At 36.4% G+C, this 27,629-nt stretch overlaps 1 long non-coding RNA gene and 1 pseudogene across 1 annotated transcript; one reads left to right on the forward strand and one right to left on the reverse strand.

Annotated features, from left to right (window-relative positions):
* Nucleotides 1–11,168, reverse strand: part of LOC145007290 (putative pyridoxal kinase BUD17) — a 51,861-nt pseudogene extending 40,693 nt beyond the window's left edge.
* A 14,719-nt stretch (nucleotides 11,169–25,887) lies between these two features.
* On the forward strand, nucleotides 25,888–26,994 carry LOC145006464 (uncharacterized). Its single transcript, XR_013662906.1, has 3 exons — nucleotides 25,888–26,095; nucleotides 26,242–26,434; nucleotides 26,725–26,994. It is a non-coding gene; the product is annotated as an uncharacterized LOC145006464 (long non-coding RNA).
* Nucleotides 26,995–27,629: the final 635 nt, after the last annotated feature.

Raw genomic sequence — 27,629 nt, forward strand, 5'->3', positions numbered from 1 at the left:
AAGGAATTAGTTTTAATTTTCCAAAGATGAAAATTCTCATTCATCATACTATACAACTTGCATGATTCCAAGTTTCGGTCTACTTGAAACTCGGTTGATGAGAATCTTCTTTATTTGGTAAATTTAGACACTACCACAAATGAAAGAATCAAATTCACATTTCCATCATTGCTAGAACCATACAAACATCAATTTTTCTTAAAATGCCATTGCAAGGAGATATAACAAAATAATATACAAATTTTATTTATTTATAAATGCAGAAAAACTTTTTCCTTACAATGCAACTTGAAATGAAAACTATGCTATTACGTGTTTTCTAGCAATCTGTCATAACCGCTAAGTAGTAGCTCAAAAATCTAATCTTCAACCATGCGATAGAAATCCATCTTCGCGATCAGATTCAACATACTCTTTCTTTAAGTTTCCTTCCCTTTGCTTGATCTTGCCAAACATCAAAATGTAACTTAGTCACATCATGTATTGATAATCAACAATTAGGAACTTAACAGAGTTAGATAGTGGACTTACCTGAATCAGAGTCAAACTTTCTGATTCTTCTTCCTTTCAGATCCTTCATGTAGCTAGGGCAACTTTTCTTCCAATACTCTTTTTCTTCACAATGAAAACATATAGACTCTTCATCAATGGTACAAAAGGCTATTCCAGACTTAGACTTTCTCTTTACGTTCCGGTCAACCGGTTTGACCAAGGCTGATTCCTTTCCATTGGGAAGAGAAAGCATTTCTGGACTTCCAATGTTACCATATTCCATGTCCATGAATGCTTGAGAAGTAGACCTTCCACCCATATTTTCTTAACTCTTGCGCCAAATCATTTCTAATTCAGCAGCAATAAGCAAATAAGAAAGATATAATAAGGTCATGTCGTGATCTGTCACATAATAGTCTTTAATAAACTTACTATATGACTCAGAAAGTGACTAAAGGACCCAGTCAATAGCCAACTTCCTTGGGACAATGACACCCAACATTCTCAACGTATCAATGCGTGACTTCATTCCTAAGACATGAGTGCACACATGTCTTCCATCTTTATGTTTCATTGTGAGCAGGGCTTGAGTGATCTTGAAATTTTCAAGTCTTTGAGCTTGTGGGTCAGGGAGAATAAGTGGAGGAGGAGGAGGAAGAGAAGTATGATTTCCATGAGCCAAACTCAGGAAGTCATCTTCATTAGGAAAGCTTGTTCCATAAGATTTAGGAAGATCATTGTTGTCTGAACCAGACATCTACAAAGGGAGAAATTCAAGTTAGTTGATTTAAATCCTAAATATAACACCCAATATGAAATATTACGGCTAGGACCTAACACAGTATTTTATAACTTGGAAGAGGGATGTTGTAATCCATGCTATAAAATATTTGAAGGTAGGTGAATGCCGATTCACCAATTTCCACCTTGAAAAACGAAATAATTTATTAGGTTTTTAATTGGATTTGAGACTCCTATATCTTTTGAAATTCATTGAACTTTTCAATGGCATGTTTCAATCTCAATTGTGCCCTCTCAAGTTTTATGACTGGGATGCCGAGGATCACAAAACAAGGTGTGAATAACCATGCAAATATACTTGGTACCCTTAATATTTACCCCTTAATCGATGTGCCGGTTAACCACACGCGCTCCACTGATACTATGATAAACATTAAGTTACTCTTTTCCTACCATGTTAAATCAAGCTAGAGTGTCGGTTAACCACACACCCTCCACTAACCAACTTAAGCAAAGTACAAAGTGTAATTTCATGGGTTAGCACCAAATTCACATTTTCCCAAGTAACTAAGATTGGGTATTAATAAATGTTTTGTTACTTAGTATTTATCATTAATACTTTTAATGAATGGAGAACTATAGTCCTTGTCCTACCCGTTCGGCTAACGACCCTCCACTAGTCAACGAAGCGGTGGGTGAGAGTGGACACCCATTAAACTGCCATTTTATAGACAGTAACCTTATACCCCCTTATAGACCGACTTCATGGATGAGGCCTACTAATGGTAAAACGAATTTACTCTTATAAACATACACACACACACACGCATATATATATATATATATATATATATATATATCAATATTATTAACTTATAATATTATAAAGTATAAGGGTTGAATTTTAACTTTTAAAATTCTAAGGGCTTAACTCGGAATTAAAGTATTCATAAGGGAAAACTTTTCAAATTACAAAACTTGAGGGCAAGTTTTGAAACTATTCAAAACTATTCAATTCCACAACTTATGTGTTTAAAGTAGTTTTAACTCAAAAAACTCTTCAAGTTCCATAACTTGAGGACAAGTTATGGAAGACTTTAAACTATTACAACAATATGACTTTTCTTTATTCATAACCTATGGAAATATTTATAAGTCTTATGAATATTAAATGTGACTTTTCATATAACTTAAGGACAAGTTACAAAAACACATTTTAGAACCAACTCTTAGATTAATTTGGATTGAAAACTACAATTTCACATAACTTTTCTATTAATCTAAGTAACTCATAAGAACAAGATAATTCAATAAAAAAATTTCATGTAATTAGCCTAACCATTAAACTAATACAAAACATGAATCTATTAACAATTATCTTTGAAATTCGATTAGCATGAACATTACCACATCAAAAACAGGTTTATAAGCTGAAAAACAGCTTAGGGTAATGTTTCTAGTCCAATTCCAGCCAAAACAGTCAAAGATATGCTATATAGGGGTCCAACTCGTCGAGTGCATGAACCAACGCGGTGAGTTGGATGAGTTTAGCCTTGGACTCGTCGATTTCCTTCATGGACTCGGCGACTTTGTTGAGCAGACAACAACAAACTTTGATTTTTTAGTCAATTTTGCAAGTATAATAAGAAAACAAGCCTAGGCTCTGATACTACTGATGGGTTTTGAGCATTCTAACACTCCTAAGGTGTACATGCAACCCTAGAAACCTTGGATCTATGTTTTATCTATGATACATGCAAAATTGTTAGGTTCTTAACCTATCTAGCATACATGGGAACTTTTAATCATAAAAAATAGGAAGAAAACATACCTTGTTGTACTTTGGATTCCTTGAGAACCTTGTGAGCCTAGCACCCCAAGTGTAATGCCTCAAATGTCTCACACAACACCAAATACACTTGGAATAAACTTGAGACAAATGTCACACACTAAGAATCGGCTATGCCCTATTGTTTCTCACATTAGTCCTGATTTGGGTCTACAACATGTTGCTTATATAGTGTGTCATAATTAGGGTTACACCATGTAAAACCTAATTTGACATGGCTCTTCATTTCCATGATCCATGGGTTCAAAGACACCATGGAGCATCCTTGGAGTATCCTATGGGTTTTAGCATGACTTGATAATCCATGGAGCATTAGCCCACTATATAAGTATGAGTGATTTATACAATCAACCCATATATTTAATTAGTCTTTTTTTGTTCACTTAATTAATATCAAATTAATTCTTGATCAACACTAATTAAATAATATTGTTAATATATTAGAACTTATAATATATTAATAAACCTTAAGAGTTATTTCTCTCATTTTGGTCTATCCAAATGCATGATGCCATGCAACCCAAATGGACCATGTTAATCGGGTCATGTACATTCTACAAATAGTTATGAACTTAGACACCTAATCCAACAGATTATACACACTGCTCCAACTCGTTTTCTCTTAAATTCTTTCTCATTTTAGAAAAATTATATATTTTGAAAAATTTTCATAGATCCTCAGTTTGAGTCCAAACACACCCAGAGGTGCATCCGAATCCCTCAAACCAACGCTCTGATACCTACTTGTAACGTTGTAAATTTTCAAACAAATTTTTTTATTTAAAAACACAATAATCTCATTTCAAAATCATAAAGATCCACAATTATCAAGTTATCAAAACATATGTTCCAAAACTGAATATATCACAAATCCAGTATCCTCCAAAAACATATCTCCAACTCAGGTGTGTGTACAATCAAGTCGGTGCCTTCCTGTGATCCTGAGAGGTACCTAAAACACATAACACATAACACAGTAAGCACGAAGATTAGTGATATCCCCAAAATACCATACACGTCACATTAGCCACTCGAGGCTACCCGATACGACCCTCCGGTCAATGTGTCTCAGTGGAGACCCTTTGGTCCCACAGCTCGGGCGGACCCTCCGGTCTTAACTCAATAAGCTCATAATAATAATAATAATAATAATAATAATAATAATAATAATAATAATAATAATAATAATAGTAATAGTAATAATAATAATAATAATAATAATAATAATAATAATAATAATAATAATAATAATAATAATAATAATAATAATAATAACCAACATAAATCACAAGACATAATGCAGGATATTAATTACTCAATATAACACATAAAACCCTCCGGTCACATATAGATACCACTCATGGTAAGTATAGTGAGAAGACTCACCTCGTAATCAAGTAAGTAATAAGCTCGTACATGAATCTCGAACTAGTCTATAATCTCTAATTAACACTTAAATTATCACTCGAAATAAGCTATCTCAACTTCTCTCTCAAACTCATAGAATGGGTAAAAGACCATTTTACCCCTCCATGGTCCCCATACCCCATGCCTTGGCCAAACCCTAAAGTCAACAAAAGTCAACACTCGAGTCAACTGTTCATGTTGACCCGAATTTTCGAGTGCTTCTATGTGACTAATTGAGTCCCCTTTGTTCCTTCAGAACCTCATGAAAACCCAGCTCAACTCATCGAGTTATCCCGTCAACTCGTCGAGTTACCCATCTCCAGACTTATCGGGGAAAACCCTAACTGACTCGTTGAGTCAGCTCTTTGACTCGTTGAGTCCCTTAAGTCAAATTCTCATTCAGACGTTTTAATGTAGATCTATCACTCTAAACTCTAAATCTAGCCTCCCATGGGTCGAATGTCACGTAAAGCTTAAATCTTTACATTCATGCATGGCATGTTTGCTCCATAATGCTGAATAAAAGCTCTAATCAAGGTGTTTAAGCACAATAACTCTTTATGGTTGGATGAAGCTGGGACCTTTGGACTTTATGGACCTCACAAGTTCCAGATCTGATGTCTCAATGCTTGGCAAGCACAAGTCATACCAAATCTCAAGGGAAATATGGAAAAAGCCCCAAAAGTTTCTCATAAACAAGATCTAAACAACATGATGAGAAAGGTGATGACTTTTACCTTCCAACAGAAGCTCCAAGTGAATGAATACTGGATCTCATAGCCTTTCCTCGTTCCTTGCTTGAATCTCACTTCTTCTTCTTCCAATGCTTCACCAAAACACTCAAATATTAGCTCTATCACTCTCTCTTAGCTCAATGGCCGATTCGGGTTTCACTCAGGGGAGTAGGGTAGCTGGTGAGGCGGAAATGAGGACATAAGTTTCGTTAAATAGCCCCAAACCCAGGGATTTAGGTTGCATGAACATCTCTTAATTACTTGCCAATTAACAGATTATAGTTATGGTTGATGTATAAGGTTCTTTAACAAGCTTAATTTAACAAGATTCACCAATAAACAATCAATCTACATATAAATCAATCCATAGGAGCAAACTTATCTACCCTAAATAGAAACTAAAGGAATTAGTTCATAATTACAACAGATAAAAACCTAAAAACGAATTCTAACAATCCCAATATAGTTCTATTCAAAGATAAAGTAGAAAAGTTAACTTATATTGCCTTGAATCTTCTTAGAATTGAAGAATAGGGTTGTCACACGATTTTCAAAGCTCCAGATGCCTTCTTCATTGCAAAGTAATTACATAAGGATTCCATAGAAACCCTAAATTCGGGAATGTGGCTTCTATTTATAGTTTTCACAAAACATGGTCTACTCGTTAAGCAGATAATCGACTCATCGAGTCCCCTCTTTAGAGTCCGTGTATGGCAAGGACTTTACGTGTTTCTTCGCGAACCTTCGTGGGTACTCGTCGAGTAGACGTTCCTACTCACCGAGTAGCTTCAGGATTTTTCTCTTTTTCTTCTCTTTTCAGTTCTCGAGTTTTCGATCACCTCTCCTACTTCCTTTTGCTTCCGAGCATATCTTTTGGACTGAAAATACAATTTAAACACTATTAAGTACCTTTTGTCCATAATTTGAAAATAACTAGCTAACAAATAATAAAAACTTTATGCTAAAAATCTAGCTAAATATGCACATATCAGTTTCTTCACACGTCGCCAACTCGGCGAGTCGGCATCTCTGACTCGTCGAGTCGGTTATTTAACCCCCGTGATTAAATCCAACTCTACTCAGTGATTTGAACACACAACCCGCCGAGTCACTGAATTTTAGAAATTAATTGGAAAAATGATTTATTTTACTATGACACTTCCAGATATATCATATGTTGTTCAAATTTTAAGTCAGTATATGCATAAACCATATAAGTCACATTTAAATGTTGCATTCAGACTTTTAAGATATCTTAATGATAGTCCAGCTAAGGGTATGCATATAACAAAACTTAGTTCTTTAAAACCTGTTGCTTTTGTGGATGCTGATTGGGCTAAATGTCTATCCAATCGTTGATTAATTACTGATTGTCTTGTATATTTTGGAGATTCACTTGTATCTGGAAAAAGCAAGAAACAAAGTATTGTTTTCTCGTTCTTCAATTGATTCTGAATATAGAGCATTAGGTTCTGTGGCTTGTGAAGTGATATAGATTTTGAAATTGTTATTTGATTTTGTGGTAACATGCTTAACTCTTGTGAATATTTTTTGTGGTAATGAATTTGATTTTGGGGTAACATGCTTAACTCCTGTGAATATTTTTTTTTGTGATAATGAATCAACCATTGAATTGACTTTAAACCTTGTGTTTCATGAAAAAACCAAACATTTTGAAATTAACATTCATTTTATTCGAGAAAAGACTGGAAATGGTGTTTTTAAAATAAATAAAATTGATTCTTTAAATCAAAACGCAGATATTTTAACTAAAGCACTAGGGTTTGCTCAACATGAATATATTTCTAATCGTCTTGGTCTTATTAATGTTTTTAAAAAATAATAACCTTATCTATGAATTAATGTTCAGTTTGGGGGGGGGGGGGGGGGTGTTGAAATATATCATTCTCATATTATCAAACTAAACATTAATGCTTAATGTGGGTAAGTTTTGTATATTTCTGCTTTCTGTTGGATACTTTGTGTAATTTGCTATGCAGGGTGTCGGGTTTACACGCGGGTCTTGGGTTGATCAATGGAGCAGCTAACCCGATGTATTTAATGTGTTATTGTATCTCATTTGTTTCATTCATTCACTTTGTTTCTATATAGAACTCTCTCGTATTAGGGTTTTCTTAGTGTTAGGTTAGATAGACTCATAGATTGTTCTTCTGTAAGATTGATCTTAAGATTTATGTAATCAATTGAGAGTGTGTGAATGTAGAGAGGTTTCAGTTGTAAGTTGATGTAGGATCGAAGTGGTTTATAGTGAATAACTTGTTCAAGTTGGGAATTGTTAGTGTGTTTTACTTTCTTTATAAGTTTTCACTTTATTTCAAGTTTGACACTTTATTTTTTGTTCCAAATCGAACATTCTGTTTTTCAATCCTGTTCAATTTGTCCATTTTATTTCAAACCATATAAATAATTCTTCTTTCACATTTGAACCGTAAAAAATATACTTTTAAGAATCATATTTTTATATAAATACAAATTTATTTATACTTTAACCGTGACATTATGTATAATTATGTATTATTTATATTATAACCATATTTTTTTATCAAGTATGCAACTAGAAAAATAACAATGAAAAACTACGTTGGATTGATAAAAATATATAAAAACTAGTTATATATTGATTTAATTACCAACTAGATGGTTACCCGCGCGTTGCGCGGGACGGAAGGTGTCAGTATTCTGTTATACCATTATACTTTTGAAGTACAATGCTATAATAAGGAAAGCTTTTAGTTATTTCAACAATTATTTCATGTTAACAAAATGTTGAGACAACATGCTTTAAAATAACATCAGAAATGATCAGTCCCTAAAAAAATACATAAATGGCATCAATTTCAAAAAATTGCATAATAGTACAACAAAAAATCACCATACATCAATATGATGTATGATGATTACTCTAAAATTTGAATTCCTTATGGTTTCCATCTTAATGAAATAAGGGAGTGGCCTTCGTATGAAATTGTGATCTGCAAAACCCAACTAACACCTTCAACAGAAATGTACTTTCATTCTATTGTTCAACATGAAAACATGTTGCTATATCATACATCAGATTAATTTAAAAAAATGAAATATACCTCCACAAAGAACATCATAGCCTTCTGATTGTTTCCTTATTTACTTGTAAAATGTTGGTCCAATTTATCCCCCTTGTAAAATTCCAACCATAGAAAGAAGTAGGTACCTGATAATATGTAATAGGAAAGAAATTTATATGTTTTAAAGATCATAAGAAAGCACATAAGAAAGTGAACCTCCAGTGTTCGTTAACATAAACAACATTATCCTCAGAACGATCACAAATAGTATCAAAATAAAAATGTCCTAACTGTTATAATTTTTTTTTCATTTTTTAATTCACTAATAGTTGTCACACTCTCTGTTAGTATATCTAAGAATCATGTAAACCAACCTTAACAGGGCCTCTGGTTGAAACGTGGAGCAATGCAGTAGGAAGGTTATTCAAATGACCTGCATCAAATAACCAAAAACTAAGAAACCCTAAAATCAAAACTATTACATGAAAAATTATAAATGTAATTTGCTATAAAGTTTAATTTTGGTTTATATTTGCATGTAAAGAAATGAGTGAATTAGAAAAATGGTCCCTATGGTACAAAGAAAATAACAGATTCAATCCAACTTCAGATTTCATTACAGCCTTTAAAGAACAAAAGAAGCAGCCTATATGTATTTGTCCTAAAAATGAAAGTTTCTGTCTAATGAAAATGGAATGTTTTTTTTAAGTGAAAGTAATATGCTAATGAAAGAAGGATGTTGTTTATATATTAAAAATTAAAGCAACCTACTATTTTTGTATGCTTTTTGGTATGAAAAGAGTATTATAAAAAAATATAAAAATAAATTATACCTCCACTAATTCATTTTTTGAACGTCATGATACTCATTTGTAGGACAGGTACACAATTGTAAACATGATACCCACCATTCTCCATTTTGCTCTCTTCAATCTGTAAAATCATTTAATAAAGAAAATGTCAGTGAGCAACAATAAAGTTGCCTTGATTTTAACGATTTTATTACCTATACATTTGTTAAAATTTTCTATTATGGTTAGCCTCTGTTGAAGGAAACCTATATAAAAAAAATCTTCATATAATTACTAAGAAAATCCATACAATAGGAGTAAGAAAACAAATAATATGGATAAAGTAAATTATCCTAATAACGTTGCTTATTTTCTTTATACTGTGGTTAGCCTCTGTTGAAGGAAACCAATATAAAAGAAATCTTCATATAATTACTAAGAAAATCCATACAATAGGAGTAAGAAAACAAATAATATGGATAAAGCAAATTATATTTTCTCTTCTCCATAAAAGCACCGTTCAAAACTGAGGCAAACCAACAGTAGTTGCATGTGTAATCCAAAATATGAAAATTTAAGTATACATCAAAAGAAAAAAAAAAAGAACACGTACCAATATACACAACATCCATGCTCACACCTAATTGATTCTATAATATTTAGAATTTTTAAATATTAAGAAACAAAAAGAAAGTTGTAAGCAGTAGAAAAAAAATTAAAAATAAAAAAAATTAAGTTGCTATAATTTATAATGATTGATTGAATTTGAATGTGTACCTTTTGTTTCTGATGACTTCCAATAAATAATTAAAAAAATAATAATATAAATAGTAGAGAGAGAGAGAGAGCCTTTGATGGGCTAGCAGCATGAAGATGCCTGCATGGTTGGCGTCCATCTTATTCAGAAGCAATTCTGAAGAAGGTTAAATATGTCAAATCATATGTCTAACAAATTAATAAAGTTTTGAAATTTTGTGTGATGAAATTAAAAGCACTTGAATCCAGTCAACTGTTCAGCTTCAAACAGATTGGGAGTCAACATTGAAGTAACAGGGACAACTTTTTCACGATACATAGACATCAATTCTTGAGGAACATACAGCCTTCCTTCATCACCCATCACTGGATCACAAACTAATAACGGAAAAACAAAACTACACACATTATATTTATATATATTTCACAAAAACAAAACACGTATGCGAATTGTGATTGGATGCTAAAAATGACAACTTACCATATGTAAGTGTAGGATTAATGGATCGAAGCTTTTTAAGTACTTCTAATACATTTTCGAGAAAAGAAACTCAACCAATGTAACCTATAATTGTAAATGCATCAACAAAACAATAACACTTTTTCTAAGTTGTAATGTTGAAGAAAATGTTTTTTTGTATTAGAAAAAAAGATAGAAAATAGCAGTCAATAGATGTGTGTAGTATAGTAGATTATTGGCTTCTAGGCCTTCAATTAACTCCTAAAGTTGATTTCCATTTAGAACTTGCCCCTTGAAAGTTCCTGCAAAATTCTATTGTTGTTGTTAAAGCCATGGATATATTTAAATTCACAAATATGTCCCTCAATGTTGGGGTCACTTAAACTTGCATGTATGATTTGAGAATTGCACTCACATAATAGGATCAACATCATAACCTAGTAATTGGAGTGGAAAGACAGCAGATCTATGGCCAACATAACCCTAGAGAGAGAGAACAATTTTAGAGAGAAACTTGATAACATGATTCAGTATCTGTCAGTCTAAGCATGATCCTTTGTAGTAAACAAATCTGAATGTTGGCTTAAGATGATGAACATACAGAGTCATAAACACAAAGCTGTGTAAATTAGTGGAGAACTTCCATTGCTAGAACTTATAGTGCAGTGAGAAGAAGAAAAAACCATTGTAATTTCAACTAATTTCCTGATTTTGATCAATCATCGAATGTTAATTCATAATAAATCAAACAAATTTCCAGTCAAACGGTGGTAGAGGACGAAAAGTGGAACGAACCTGAACAGTGTGAGACTGAATACTGAGAACTCGGCCCGTTTCCGATGGTAAAGCTAAACATAGGATTGGAGGTGCCATTTTTCGCGAATCCTTCTTCGAACTCCTAGCCCCTCTATTCGAATCCATTGACACACACACACACAAATAATGAATTGATTTTACTACGCACAATCAGTTTAAATCAACAAAATGTACAGATAAAACTTCTTCACCAGAAATAACATAATCTTCGAAATGCGATCGATTCAGAACGGATATTATTAGCACATGGTTCTTTGTGTTCGTGTTTTTTAGGATTTCCAGATTCCCTACGCGAACCCTAGAAAACAACATAACAATACCAACAAAAGCAGTAGAAATAAAAAGAGCGAAATTGAAGAAAGGAAGAATACGATGGAGATACCGATGGAGGTTTTTCACTGGCTTCCATCTCTGATATCTCTTCTTTGAAGCCACATGTAAGAAATCGGAAACATAAAGACATCATCTGAAGTTTGTTTGTAAGAAACAAAGTATCCCTCTTCTGATTGAGTTCGTTGAGACCGAAGTCTGTTTCTGAGGAGCAGTGGTCGACGCTGGAAACCCACGTAGGCTAAAGCTGAAGTTGAAGGTGCCAATTGTGCCTTTTGGGATCTCTTTCAACGAACCAAAGTCATTTGTGTGTGGGTTATCTTGCGACACCAAAGCAGTTGCATACCTTGTATTAGAGCGAGTCGGCCGAACCAAAATTGCAAGCCAAACACCCACCTTAAAAACCCTACTATTCATCGGTCGACCATCGTTTCCCCTAAACCCAATGATGATTTGAACCCTAATTTGGAAGAGGGTCTGTAGGATCGTTGTGTTTTTCTTCTTCGCCGATGTAGCAGGACTCGGTGTTTGGTGAGAGGGATAGAGAAAGTTCTGGATAATGGCCTTTAATCGAGAAAAATAAAGAGAAAGAGGGAGATGATAATCTGTAAGCATTTCATTGGAGAAGAAAACGGTAGCGAAGGAGAACTCGACACGTACCTGTGAGTAAGCCAGTTCAGCCACCGCCATTGACCATATAGTGAGGAGGATGCATACAATATTTGATGAGGGACGAAATTTGACAAAACCCAAAAACACTAGAAGTGTAGCGGTTAAAATAAAAATAAACCCATTTGACACAAGTGACAGGGAAATAAACAAAGGACCAAAACTGCTAATACTTTTGCAACTTTACTGTAGTTTAGAACACACAATTTTAATATATAGTGTAACGGTTCAATTAGCAATTAGTAAGTTCCAAATTAACCATTAATTACTAAAGGGATTAATTATAAGGATAAAATAGTACAAAAGACACTAAGTTTATATCAAAAGTCTAATTTGATACTTTTTTTTTGTCACAAATTTAACACTGTATCCAAATTTTTTACAATTTTAACCATTTGACCGGTCAACCCGGTTACCTGCTGACGTGACATGATAACATGTTGGCTTTAATGATGTGGCATGCTGAGATGACATGTTGATGTGTCAAAGTTGAATTTTTTTCCCCACTAAAGACACTAAGTTTTCACTTTTTTCGATTTTTACACTAAGTTTAATTTTTTTCCCGATTTTGACACTCTATTTTTTTGTTCCAAATCGAACATCATTTTTTTCAATTTTGTTCAATGTCGACCATTTTCAATTTGAAACCGTATGTATATATATATATATATATATATATATATATATATATATATATATATATATATATATATATATATATATAATGCATAAAATTATGCATAAAATTATATATATATATATATATATATATATATATATATATATATATATATATATATATAATGCATAAAATTATGCTTTAAATGTAAAAAAAACATTGTATTTAAAAACGAAAAAAGATATATGGTTTAAAATGTAATATATATATATATATATATATATATATATATATATATATATATATATATATATATATATATATATATATATATTACATTTTAAACCATATATATTTTTTCGTTTTTAAATATAATGTTTTTTTACTTTTAAAGCATAATTTTATGTATTAGTTATAATATGAGAACCAAACTAACCATAAACTTCGAATAAGATGTAAAAAGTTCACCTGATCTTTGGGCCTTGATCAACTACACACCTTCAGTCTTATTTTAAATTTGTGTATTTAATATAAAATATTTATATAACTATCAAAACATCATTTTCTTTCTTTTATGATCTTGATGTTGAATTACAAAGCCAAGTTGAGATTTAATATTAAGAAATTTTAACACACATTTGAAAAGGTGGTATTTCTTATCATCCACATCAAGTTACTGATTAAAGACTATGAACAACTACCAAAACATCATTTTATGCAAGTTCCATTAAGCATGCTCAATGTTGCAAACGAATATCAAAATTGGTCATCTTATATATAATAAAAAAGGTTGAATTACTAACGAGACTTTGATTTCCCACGAGAATCAGAAGGAGCACCATATGATGTATAAACATCAAGCGTATCTGGGAGAACTCTTGAAAAATCCAAAAAATATGATCCAAAATTTTCTTTTTTAAATCATTAATAAAACCACAAATACCGTCATCATATAAAAATCAAAAATCATGTATCTCAAAAATATCATAACAACTGTCAATGTATCAAAATCTCATATCAAACATCAGAATGAACTTTAAAAATATTGGGTATTTATAATTAAATTTAATATTTTAATTATTCAATAAACTTCAAAAATGTATATCTTCCTCATACAAACTTTGTTTTCGACGTTCTTTATATCCACACGTAGGTGAGACTACGATCTACAACTTTCGTTTAGACTCCGTCGGCTAAATTTGACTTTATTTTTAATATTATATTTTTAATAGGCCGGGACAGGAAAAGTCCGTTAAAATTCCGTAACTCCTTCATCCGATGTCCGATTTTACCAGACTTTTTTACCGTTGTAATACCATTGATGAGATCTTAGATTCTCGTTTAGGTCATGTTGGCAAAAAGCCGCTCGATCTCGATTTCGAGTTTTTAGTTGTCTACTGTTATGTCTGAAACTTCAAAAAATCATAACTTCCTTATATGAAGTCAGATTTGGGCATTCTTTTTATGTATGCTTACGGTTTTGGGATATCTAAAACTTTCATTTAGATACCTAAGGCTAAAAATTATTGTATTAAAACTTCGCGTTTTACGTCTATCAGTGTTGCCGGTTTTTGCTGCGAATCTTAGATTGGTCATAACTTCTTCATTATAACTCGGATTTTAGTGTTCTTTATATGCACGAAAACCTTGATACGATTCCTACCACTTTATTTAACCCAAATAAGATTTTAGGAATGTTAAATTTTTTACCTATATTTGAATGGTGTAACATTTCATTGTCTCGAAATATCGGGTGGTCACATCGTGTCTTCCCCCTTCATCGCATTTGGAGAACCCTAAACCGAAGAAACCATTTTTGGAGTCGCCACCATTGCTGAAGACAAGCTCGGCCATCGGCTGCTTCGTTGAGTCCAATCGCCGCCCCACTCCTTTACCACCTTATCGTCGAAGTCCCAAGCCATCGGACGACCATCTCGTGTCCAACTTCACTGCCGGACGTCGTGAATGGCCGAGAGGGAACCATTGAAGATCGTTTTGGAGTTGAGAACAACGGTGTGAACCACCGAACCCCAACCGCCATCGCCGCTCCTACAACCGTTGAAGACGAAGGCCGTCGATGGAAGTTGTGATAGCGGACGATCGGAAGAAGCAAGTGTGGGGTTGTCGTTGTTTCTATTGTCGGTGACGAATTGTGTCACCTCTCCTTCCCCATTTCTGTTTTATTGCGTCGGCTCCATCGGGGGCTAACCGACGTCCGCTGCCATCACCATCTTTGGCTGCTCGGTCATCATTTGCCACTACAAAGAAGGTGGTCGTTCTCGTTTCTAGCGAGTGTGTATTTGCATTTGCTTCAAGCTCATGTGGTGTGAGTATTATTTCATGGATGGGGTGTTTGTTTGGCTAGAATCCATGAGAACAGCCACCACCACCACCATGAGGTGGTGACTGCCACCACTTACCACCACCAGCCACCACAAGGGTGGTTGTGTCTGTGCGTGTGTGTTATTATTAGTGTGTTTTTTTTATAAAGATGTACATTGTAATGGTGCCAAAATAATAATAGAAATCTCAAACCACCACTGTAGGGTGGTGGTTGCCGCCTCCTACCGCCACCGACTGCCGTGTCGGTGGCTATGTGCTTAGTTGTGTTGGGATTGCTTGTTGGATGTTTGGACAAAGGACTAAAACCCTAATGGGCCTATTAAACCTTAATGGGCCTAATGAAACCCTAATGGATCCAAAAGCCCAAACATGTGACTAATGGGTGTAATAAACCCTAATTGACCTAAGGAAACCCCTAATGGGCTTAAGGACTTGATTTTGGGCCTATTAGGCTAAGATGGGATTGGAAACCCTAATTAGGGTTTAAAAAACCCTAATATTGGATTTATGGGCTTGGACTTATCGGGACCCACATTTGGGCCATTGGAATGGAAGTGTGTATTAAGCCCAATCACACCATATGAGTTATTTAGATGAGTGATGGACTTAATGGATTAATTCCTTAATGGGTTGGGTGAGAAACACTTAACCCTAATCGTCATTTTATGTGAAACCCTAATTTCACTTGGGTTTATTGTTGGGCCTTTCTATTGGACCTTGATGATTGGTTTATTAATGGGCGATCCAAGATTAAGCAAATAGACTAGAATAGTTAAGGGGCTTTGAGGTAAGGGCCACGTAAAGGACTTGGGCCCAATTTGGAAAATTGGGCCATAGATGCGCCATAATTAGGCCTGTATGATTATGTGATAATCGGCCATGGGAATTGGATTGGAATAACTGGACGGACCTTAAGGAAATACCATGTAGAGGTATGGGCCTAATTTGGAAAATCAGGCCATATGTTGGGCTTTGGCCTATTATTTGACTTTTGGGCTTTTGTAGTGTGAGTTAGACCTTAGGCTTGGAGCCCAATTATTAATTGGGTATTATTTGATGTTGACAGTTCGAGAATCTATCAACCAGTAGTTGGAGTTGTATCTGCAGGACTTCAACAGTGTCAGGTGAGTTTTCCTCACTATACTTAATGGTTTAAGGCACCAAGAATGGCCCTTTGGATTGTTATCTGGTTATGTTATTCTAGTATGATATGTTAGATCGGTATCCTAAAGGGTAGGATAATATTATATGATATGTGGTATGATCTGTTAGATCGACATCCTGGTAGATAGGATGGTGTTATGTGCTATGTGGGATGATCCGTTAAATCGAGTATTATCTATAGATTGTTATGGATTATCTGTTATATGTGCATATATTTGTTTGGCGGTTGAGGCTTATCTGCTTTGTGCGAAAGCCAATAGACCTAGGCATTCCAACCTGTTGGTTGTGGGTCGTGAGTATTCCATCCCGATGATGAGTGGACTCATAATACGTGGGCATTCCAACATGTTGGTTGTAGGCCTGGGGTATTCCAACCTAATGGTTGATTGGACCCATAATGTGTTGGCATTCCAACCTATTGGTTGTGGGCCTGGGGTATTTCATCCCAAGGATGATTAGACCTATAGTATGTTGGCATTCCAACCTGTTGGTTGTGGGTCGGGGGTATTCCAACCCAATGGTTGACTGGACCCTTAGTATGTTGTTTATGATTATATGTGTATTGTTGTGGGTATGAGTATTTTGGGGGAACTCACTAAGCTTTGTGCTTACGGTTTCAGTTTATTGTTTTTGGTGCTCTAGATGTCTTGGAAAGGCGAAGGTGTGACCGTACACATCCTCGTGTTTTGGACTTATGGATTCTAGGATACTCTGATATTAAACTATTTTGAAAACATTTTGTAATAACAAATGGTTGTTGGATGTTTGAAAAAGTTTTAAATTGACTTGATTATTATGGGTGTTACAATTATAAAGTAACTAAATGTTTTTACAAAATTCTCAATCTTAGTTACTTTAGGCAAAAGTGAATTTGATGCAATTCCATGAAATTACACTTTGTACCCTTGCTAAGATGTTAGTGGAGCATGTGTGGATAATTGGCACACTAATTGGCTTCTAAGAAGAGGTGGAAAAGGGTGACTTGATGTTTGTCATAAATCGATGGAGCCTGTGTGGTTAACCGGCACATCGATTAGGTGATTGTAACATTAGGGGCACCATGTACATTCGCATGGTTATTCACACCATGTTTTGTGATCCTCGGCATCCCAGTCACAAACTCGAGGGGCATATCGAGATTTAAACATGCCATTGAAAAGTTCAATGAATCTCAAAAGATCTAGTAGTTTTCAATACATTTAAAACTTAATTTTTTCCTTTTTGTTTTTCATGGTGAAAATTAGTGAATCGTTATTCACTTACCTTCAAGTTATTTGTTGTTTAGATTACGGCATCCCTTTTCTAAATTGCAAATAATGTTGTTGGATCCTAGCCCCAGTTTCTCATTTGGGTGTTTAATTGGGGATTCTTATCTAATAAACTTTTGTCTCTTTTCCTTTTCAGATGTCAAACATGAACAACAACGCTTCCGGCTCAAATGCCTCTTGCTCATTATCACTCGTGAACTTGTGTGGGAGGGTGATCTTTAACGGAAACAATTTCAATGATTGGATCCATAACATAAGAATGGTCACCCACTACAAGGACAAATAATATGTCCTTAACAAGGACCTAAAGAGGTGGACATGAAATCTACCACTCCCGAATAGATCGTTGCCTTTGAGGCCCATGAGGACTTATATCCCTACGAAATGCATTAGGGCCTGGTTGAAAGGTATCACTAAAGTGAGAGGCAAGAGAGTTACGAGATCATCACTTTGATGATCACAACCAAGATGAGAGACGGAGAGTCTTTCACTGCTCATCGGCAGAAGATACAGAGGTATGTTAACCGTCTACTGAAGTTAAATGTTAACTTCGATGAAGAGTTGGCGATTGACACCATCCTTCATTCGCCGCCGCCCTGCTTCAACCAGTTTCGCATGACCTACCACATGAACAAAGAGGGGGTCACTTTAAGCAAGCTGCAAGGTCTATTGAGGACTGCCGAGAGTAACCTCACAGACAAGTCTGTTGCACCAACTCCTACTCCTACTCCTACTACTACCCTAGTCTTGGAAATTGGGCAAGTAGAGGGTAAGAAAAGGAAGTCTTCCTCAAAGAGCCACCATAAGGGAAAGTCCCATGATGGTACTTATTCTAGTGGAACCAAGGTTGGTTATGCTAAACCCAACTTCAACCCCAAGGATGCAGAGTGTCATCACTACCACGAAATAGGGCATTGGAAATGAAGCTGCCCGAAGTATCTACAAGATATCCAGGATGGAAAGATCAACCCGTCCTTTCCAGGTATTTACACTATTAAATCTAATGATTCATCAAATGTTATTTCTTGGGTTCTTGATACAGGATGTGGTTTTCACATTTGTTCTGATTTGCAAGGCCTAATAAGAAATAGGGATATGGAGCATGGGAAGATAAACTTGATCATGGAGAACGGAAGATCATCGACTGTCACCAAGATTGGAGTTTACGCTTTAGTGCTTACTAATGGATTACGACTAGATTTAATAATTGTTGTTATTCGCCAGATATGGCAAGAAACATCATTTCTTTTAATGGTTTATATAGACAAGGATTTAGATATTCATTTGATAATAAAAAGGGTTCTATTAATGCTTATCTTAATGGTGTTTTCTATATTGAAGCATTACCTTGTAATGGAATATATGAAACTATGATGGTTGTAGATAATTTAGGAAATGATGTGTTGTGTGTCGATTCTTCCAATAGTTTAGATAAAGCATGCTTGTGTGTAACATCCATAAAATTTGAGCCAATTTAAAACTTTTTAATTCATACAAAACTATCCAGTCATTACAATTTGTTTTCAAAATAGTTTAGACATCAGACTTCCCAAAAATCATAATCATCAATCGAGGAAATGTACGACCACGCCTTCGCCTTCCCATGGTCATTCGTTGAACTTGAAACAATAAATTGAAGCTGTAAGCCCAAAAGCTTAGTGAGTTACTCCCAAAATACCAACCTCAAAAATACCATAATTATATCATATCAACAAATACAGAACAACCTTGCATCTTGAGTCTACAGTGTGACTGGTTCCGCCCGCACCGGCCTTCAGTCCACATGGTCTACTCCGTGAGTCTTCAGTATAACTGGACCACCTGCACCAAACATTTAGTCTGTCAGGCCCACTCTACGAGCCTCGACACGTCTGGACCGCCCTCTCAGGGCCTTCAGCCTATCCGGACCACTCGTTGGGCCTTCGGGCTATGACTATGTACCCTCTCGGGTCTACAGTTTATCCGGTTCGCCCTGGGTATGTTGGCTTACAGCACAAAGCATGACCCGCCTCAATCCAACCCCAAAAAAATAACCATGTTCATATATAAAAAATAATCACATAATAGTCCATAGACAAAATAACCGCTCTAACAGATCATATAGCATAGTAACATCCTAACCAGGATACCAACCTAACCGGTCACTAACAATATACCATCCTAACTACCAGGAAGCATATCTAATAGATCAATAAGCATATCAAACGAAAACAGTATACAATCCGAGAAAGGGTCGGCCTTGGTGCCTTAGACCCTGTTGATATAGTGAGGATAACTCACCTCGCAACGCCGATCTGAACTGAAGAAACGAACTCCTGAACTGCTATCTCACTGAAAATCCCGAACTATCACTTGATAAAAAACCAAGTCATTACAAAACATAACAAACTTGGAAAAAAGGTCCACTCAATCCATCATGACCATTCCCTTTTATTGGGCCAAGGCCTAATTCCAAGTCCATAACCTTGATAGTCTTTATGCAAGGCCCATTATTGGCCCAATTTACTAAATTAGGCCCAACTTCCTTATTGGGCTTAACCCCATGATCCATTATCACTAAAACTGCCCCAATACAATCAACTCAGAAAGTCCAGCAAGGCCCAAACCTTACTAGCCCAAAAAGTAGCCCAAACCCGAAGCCCAAATCACCAAAAGTCCACAGAAGACGTATGTTGGGCATACCCCAACGCTACGTGGGGCATACGCGAGTCTCGCATTGACTGGAAAATGGGCCATTGACTTAGTACGTTGGGCATATAGAACCTTACGCTGGCATACGCAGGGTTTCACCAAAACCTTAATAAGTGCTTAATGGCTTAAGCACTAAGCCTAAACTCCAGATCCAGTGACCAAATGTGCCTAGGACTCATAAAGTCTCAAACTTTATCACTTTTGACGTCCAGAAAGCTCTTAATCCAAGGTCTTAATCCATTAAGACCCTTCTACATCATGCATGGGTCATCTTAAGCCACTGGGCCCTCATTTTTATCACTTGAGACCTTTTCAAGGTCCAGAAAGGATAACTTACCTCGGCCAAAATGCATCATGCACCATATTTGGGTATTTGGGACAAGAAATGGTTCCATAATGCTAGAAAGGCTAGATCCATGACCTACAAGCATAAAGTTTGAAGCTTTTTACCTTTTGGAGCTTCTAGGTCACAACATAACCTCAAATCTACAAGCCAATCTCCTTCTTCAACTATTTGTTGTAATGGCTTCACCTTCAAGAGCTCAAAATACCCACCAACTCACTCACACACAAGAACTAGGGTTTGGGAACGTTTCTAGAAGATGGAGGCTGAGAAGGAGGAGAGAAAATGATCCATAAGGATGTTTATATAGCCCCTAACCCGAGATATTAGGGTTATCATCCTTTATGAGTACACCTAGTATACACAAGTGTACGTCTAGCGTACTAGGGCGCGCCGTAGTACGCTCAACATACCCTTATGTACACGTAGTGTACTCCTCCTGGTCCCAAAATTACAATTCAACTGACCCCCTGGCCGACCATTCGAACTATCCATCGCTACCTCTATTTCCATAACTGCTAGCAGACTATTCCGCCCTGAGAACCTGAAGTCCTTACCCAAAATAGAACCATGGGTTATATTCTGTTGAATCCCTACCCCTACGACTCACCGTCGGCCCGCACCGGGTATCTTGTCCTACTGCATAGAGCAGGACCACCTCAGCTCGATGAAGCACAACATGCCATCTAATAGACCATCAGAGAAAGATGTCTACTTAATACTTAAGATAACTTACCATGCCGATCCATGCCATCCACCACCTCCATAGAAAATAGTCCCACAAGTGGTTACCACTAACAACATACCTACCACTACCAGCCCACCAATACGTCACTTATATCTATCCCATACCATCCTGCGGGTGGGAATACCAATGACGAGTCCAAACAATCATAGGGTTCAGTCATCCTCGGGATGGAATACCCTAAATTGGAATACCAACATGTCGAATCGATTCAATCATCGAGTTGAAACTCTCAGGGTTTGTTGTCCTATCGCCTCAACCCTACCGCTCCTCTTGATCCTCCGTGCCTACGACTTTTAGTCGGTCCGCACCAGGTATCTTGCCATACTGCATAGAGCAGGACCACCTCAACCCTACCCACATATAATGTGTCGTCATAGATGATCAAGAGAAAGATCTAACCTGAACGCATCCCTACAGATGACAAAATAAACAAAATCTTTATGCCCATGGCCTATAACTATAATACCCTTACAAGGTCCTCTGCATAGGTTTGGATTGCCTCTGAGCCCATAACACGAGTCTGGTATGCTCACTTCGGCCCTCAGCTCATGACTAGAATGCTCCCGATAACCTATCAACACTGTTGTCGTCACTTCAGTTGTCCCAACACTCCACCATGGAGATTCATACCTCCTCTACTGCCCAAAAGGGCCTAATCAAAGTCCTTCCCAACACAAAAAAGCGTCACAATACTGAAACCTCACTCCACAATATCCACTTTTAGAACAAGTTGCTACACCATATCATATATATACTCGGAACATGATCATATAACTATCTAATCCCACATAATGTCTTCAGCATATTCCAGTAGCATGTTCAAAACTAGGGGACAGACCTATCGATTGCAATAGCATAACATCATGCTCAATACCCACGCATAGATCTATAATGCATACGGAGTCTTCATCATGACGGGACCGCCTCACTAGTCCTTTAGTCCATCTGGACCACTCTCAGAACCTTCAGCATGTCTGGACTGCCTCTCCGGGCCTTCAGCATGTCTGGACCGTTCTCTGAGCCTTCGGCCTGACTGGTATGCCCCTTCAGCCTTCAGTCTATCCGGACCGCTCTGAACTATTAATTATCTCCCTGGATCATCCCTTTTGGTGATCCTTCCCATGCAGACTGTTCTCACCCATTTGGGGTTCCCAACTCCTGATCCATTCCATGGAAGCTAACCCTAGCCTAATCTTGGGCCTCATGCCGATCATCCATCCTTTCAAAAATATGTGGTTTGTTCCCTGATCCGTGTGCCTACCACTTACGCTAAATAACCCGCATACCCACTGAATGCACTGTCGAACCCTGGCAGCTAAAAGAACCCTCAATGGCTGATGCTCCATCTAAAAATTTCCAACTCTCCTCAACTTGGACACTAACTACTACCTGTTAGCGGTGAAACCATAACACAACTCAACCGTTCCTACTAGGTATCATCACCTTTAACTATGGAACGATTTACCCCTGGAATGAGCAACTTCCGTAGAACAACCTTCCCGCCATGGATCAACCGACCTTCAAAGAAACCATATCCCACCTGAACCCTTCTGCATCTACGTTTCCCAGCTGATCCTCTACCCTAACTCCCCATTCCCAACGCCCCTGGAGACTAACCATCTACAACCCCTTGATACTAAACTCCCCTAACCTTCCTATATTCTAATGATACATGCAGAATGAGGAGGAGATATTTCACAATATAATCATAAAACAGTAAGATAAAAGATAGAGACATACCAGAAGCCACATATGGCGTTATCCTGACCTCCTCTGCTGTAAGTTGGAAAGCACGTCCCTAAGCCCTCGGAGGCTCTGCTCCACCCTGACCCCCGCAAGTAAATCAGTAATCCTCAATGTAGACGACGCTGGAGCATGCATCGGTCTTGCGACAAGCTGTGGATAGTTGGCCTTCACATGACCAACCTGATGGCAGTGATAACAAATCCTAACATCCTGAACCGGGGCCAAATGGCGGTAATTCCTCACATAATGTCCTTCCTTTCCGCACTTGCGGTACGCACCACCGGACTTACAAACTCCGGTATGACCCTTCCCGCACTTCTCACAAATGCGACCGCCCTGACCCCTAACCCTAGAATTAGCGAGATTGGACCGCTTCGGCGCCGGTTGGGACTGCACCGAGGCTTGCCTCTGCTCTCGCAACTGTAATTCAATCTCCAGCTCATGCCACCTAGTGGCCTCCTATAAGTCCAGCAATGTATCACATCGTTGGGTAGCAACAAACTATCTAATGTCAGTCTTAAGCATGCTCAGATAACACGTTATCTGAGCCAACTTGGAAGCAAACTCCAGGCAGAACATCGCCCTCTCAGTGAACATAGAAGTGATATCCGTTACCAACTCTATACCCTGTCTCAATTCCAAGAACTCCTGAGCTAACCACTCACGCTCGACTCGTGGAATGTAGCGGGAGCAAAACATCTCCCTAAATCGATCCCAAGAGATTGCAACTCTCTGCTCATTCGAATAAGACCCCGTCATCAACCTCCACCAGTCTTTCGCCCCGGACCTCAACATGTTCAGGGTACACCTGACCTTCTGGACGGCCGGGCAGGAACATGTGAAAAAGCACCACTCGATGTCCGATATCCACCTCATGGCTATGATAGGGTCTTTAATCCCATAAAAAGTCGAGGACTTCGTATTGTCGAAGTCCCGATACTGGAAGCCCCGAACGGCTCCTCCCCCTGCCACGGAAGCCGTCTCAACTAGGGCTACGTATCTGTCATCAAAATACTCCATCATAGCGGTCTTGATAGACCTAAACAGCTTCGGAATCTGACTCCGGACAATCTCAACCACCTCATCGCGGATGATCTCCTTAACTCGGTCCTCTGTCAACACAAGCCCCTCCTGATCGACAACCTCAGCACTGCTGGGGCGTCCTGACCAACCTATCCCGATCCTAACCCGGATCCAATCACAAAGCTCTGTATAGCCATATACAGAAGATATCAGACAACTCGAACAAACAACAGGGAATCTAACCCCAACCAAACCCTAGGGGTTGTGACTTCCTTGCTACGTGTACGGGTCCTGTGCTTTCAGTAGTACGGACCCATACTACCTTCCACACCTACCCATATTTGTCTCAAGTATCATCACAACACCCTAACAAAATACATAAACATAACGAGCTCTCCATCCTCAATCCCAGAGGAATGCTAAATATCTCATAACTGGACTACCGGTCCCATACAACTCACCCATTAATGAAACTTCCACCAACCCCGTAGCACTAGAGTATGCTAGCCATACATAACTCTAGACCCTATAGACTTTCGAATATCCAATCCTACCCTAAGCCCCCAATCAGACAAGAACAAAACATAAGGCCAAATCAAACATTCTCAAGCTATAAGATCTTAATTATGTATAACCTTGATGCATACACTAAATAACTACAATAATGATGTCAATCTCGTATAAAGGAAACCCTAGGCTAGCAGGCATCATGTAATCATGCAATTTTATCATGCAATTCCTGAAAATCTCTAGCCTAGTACTAGCATGTTGTTCTAACATCACATAATCAAATAACTATAGGGTATTTTGGGGTCTACTTACTGGCTCCGACTGATCGTACACTTCGCATCCTCCTTTATTTTGAAAACTATTTAAAAAATCATTTTGAAAACGTTTTCCTTAGTTTGAGACTGGATTTACACAAATGTTCTTCCATTTCACTCAAACCAAGTCTCTGATACCAACTTGTAACATCCATAAAATTCGAGCCAATTTACAACTTTTTAATTTTTGAAAAATACCAAACCATTGGTTTTTTATTTCGTTTTCGGTTTTTTGTTTTTTTTAATATATTTTCGGGGTTTTTTATTTTATTTCATAGATTTCTACACCAACAAATGTTGCTAGAATTTAACAAAAATAAATATTGGTAAAACATAATACAATGGGAAATTTGTTCACATTTAATCATTGAACTTTTTTAGAAGGAAACAAACTTTCGATTTTGTTCACATTTAGTTACTAAACTTTTTTCCATTATCTATTTGTCACCGAACTATTAAACTATTCACATTTTACCCTTATGACCGGTAACAAATTCAATAGTTCAGTGGCAAGTAGATAACGAAAAAACTAAATGTGAAAAAAATCAAAAATTTGTTAACCCAAACTTTTAAACTGTTCACAATCTCCCCTTTCAAATCAATATCCCAAACATAAAACTAGTCTTAGCCTAGTGGAAGAGGTGGTGACCCGCAAAGTTATGAGTTTGATGCATAGCAGACTCATTTTCTTCCGAAGACACCTTCATTTTTCTTTAATAGACTACGTCTAACTTGGTAGCCACATGTTAACATGTGATGAAAATCCTACAAATGATGAGATTCTAGTTGACTGACTTATTATAGTACTTTTTTGAAATAGTTAATTTTGTGAAAATCCATTTATGAAATTACCTGCATTTATTTTAATTAAAAAAAATATCAGGACATATATTCAAATGTAAATTTTATATTTTATGTTAAATTTCACAATTTCATTAAATATTTTTTGAAAAAAAATAATACAAACATAAATATTACACGTCTTGTACGCGGTTAAGTTTCTAATTCGCTCTTGTTTTCCGATATCAACAAGAAAAAACTCCCACTCAAAAACAAGAAAAGACCACTCAACTCCCCTTATAAAATCCCAACAAACAACCCCAAAACCCCAATTTCTCTTCGGTGACACCAACAACTTGCAATTCAAATCCGATCTTCATCACCATGAGTTACTACAATCAAGGCCAGCCTCCCGTCGGTGCTCCTCCTCCTCAAGGTATGATCGGAGTTCTCCAATTTCATTACTTCCGTTCTTGTATTCGATCGAATTTAGCTTATTCATTCAAGATCTGGTTTCACTGTAATTCACCGATGAGTTCATGAGTCAACGATTTTCTTATCCTCGATAATTGATCATTACAGGTTACCCACCACAAGAAGGATACGCGAAAGACGCCTACCCTCCGCCGGGGTATCCGCCACAAGGGTATCCACAACAGGGGTATCCGCAGCAAGGGTATCCGCAGCAACAGTATCCTCCCCAATACGCCCCGCAGTACGCTCAACCTCCTCCGCAGCAGCAGCAAAAACAAAGCAGCGGTTGTCTCGAAGGCTGGTAAGTACTAATTACTCTGATACCCTCTAAATTGTTGATTCGATTTTGATAGAGTTTAGATCAGATCTAGGTTTCTAGATTTCAAATTTCAGTTTTTGAGTCAACCCAGTTGTTAATTTTGACTTTTTCGTCTCTAGCCGAGTATAGACTTGTTACGATCTTGTGCTTCAGGCCGATATTTCATCAAAGTATTTCGGTTTTCATTATTGAATTAGGTTTATGGCTACTTATTAACGATTTTGGTGTTTTTTGGGGAAAATTTTTATATGATTTGGTATGATCTTTCGCAGTTTGGCTGCTGTGTGTTGCTGCTTCTTGTTGGAGGCGTGTTTTTAAAAGAAGGCTTGAATTGGTACATAAGAGTTCAAGTTATGAAAAGTTTATTCTGGGATTTGGATATTTGTTTTAATTTTTGTAATGACTTGGGATTTTATGGAAGATTCAAGAATGTAACTTCATTCTTATGTTCTTGCTTCTTGTTATGACTTATTTTCTTGGTGGTTTTTAGGGTTGTAAATTGTGAGAATTTTCATCGGTTTATATGAAAACTACATTATCAAGATTTTGTGTATTGTTTGTTATTGTTTTGCTCTTGAATTATGACTTGTTATTTGATAATATTTGGTCTAAATTTGATATGTATATATGAAAACTAAATTATTAGATCTTGTATAATAATGATTATTAATATTAATAACAATATCAATAACAATATCAATATTCAAATTTGTTATATAATAATATTCAAATTTGATGACAAATGGGATAAGGGAATGAATCGTAATATTGTACTTAGGAGCTAAGGCATCGACAATAGACGACCTAATATTATGACTTTTTATTTTTGTTAAATAAGTTTTTCATTAACTCTAAGTAGTTATTAAAAATATTATTTAATGGTCAACTTTTTTTTGAAAGAGTTATTTAATGGTCAACTTGTTTCAAAACTTTTTAAAAGTTAAATAATTCAGTTTCATCGATCTAAAATGTTTTATAAAGTCTAACCATTTAATTTGTTGTTTCTAAACATATATTGGTATCTAAAGAAATATGACTAAATGTTAATATTTAAATAATTAGTATATATATTACAAAGTAGCATTAAAAAACAATATGATATGGTCATATAGAAAAACGTATATATTATCATATAATCGCTACAAACTTTAATATTTCATAAATACAATATTATTGA

This window comes from Lactuca saligna, chromosome 7 (genome assembly GCF_052625555.1).
Source record: "Lactuca saligna cultivar CGN05327 chromosome 7, ASM5262555v1, whole genome shotgun sequence".
Taxonomy (NCBI): domain Eukaryota; kingdom Viridiplantae; phylum Streptophyta; class Magnoliopsida; order Asterales; family Asteraceae; genus Lactuca; species Lactuca saligna.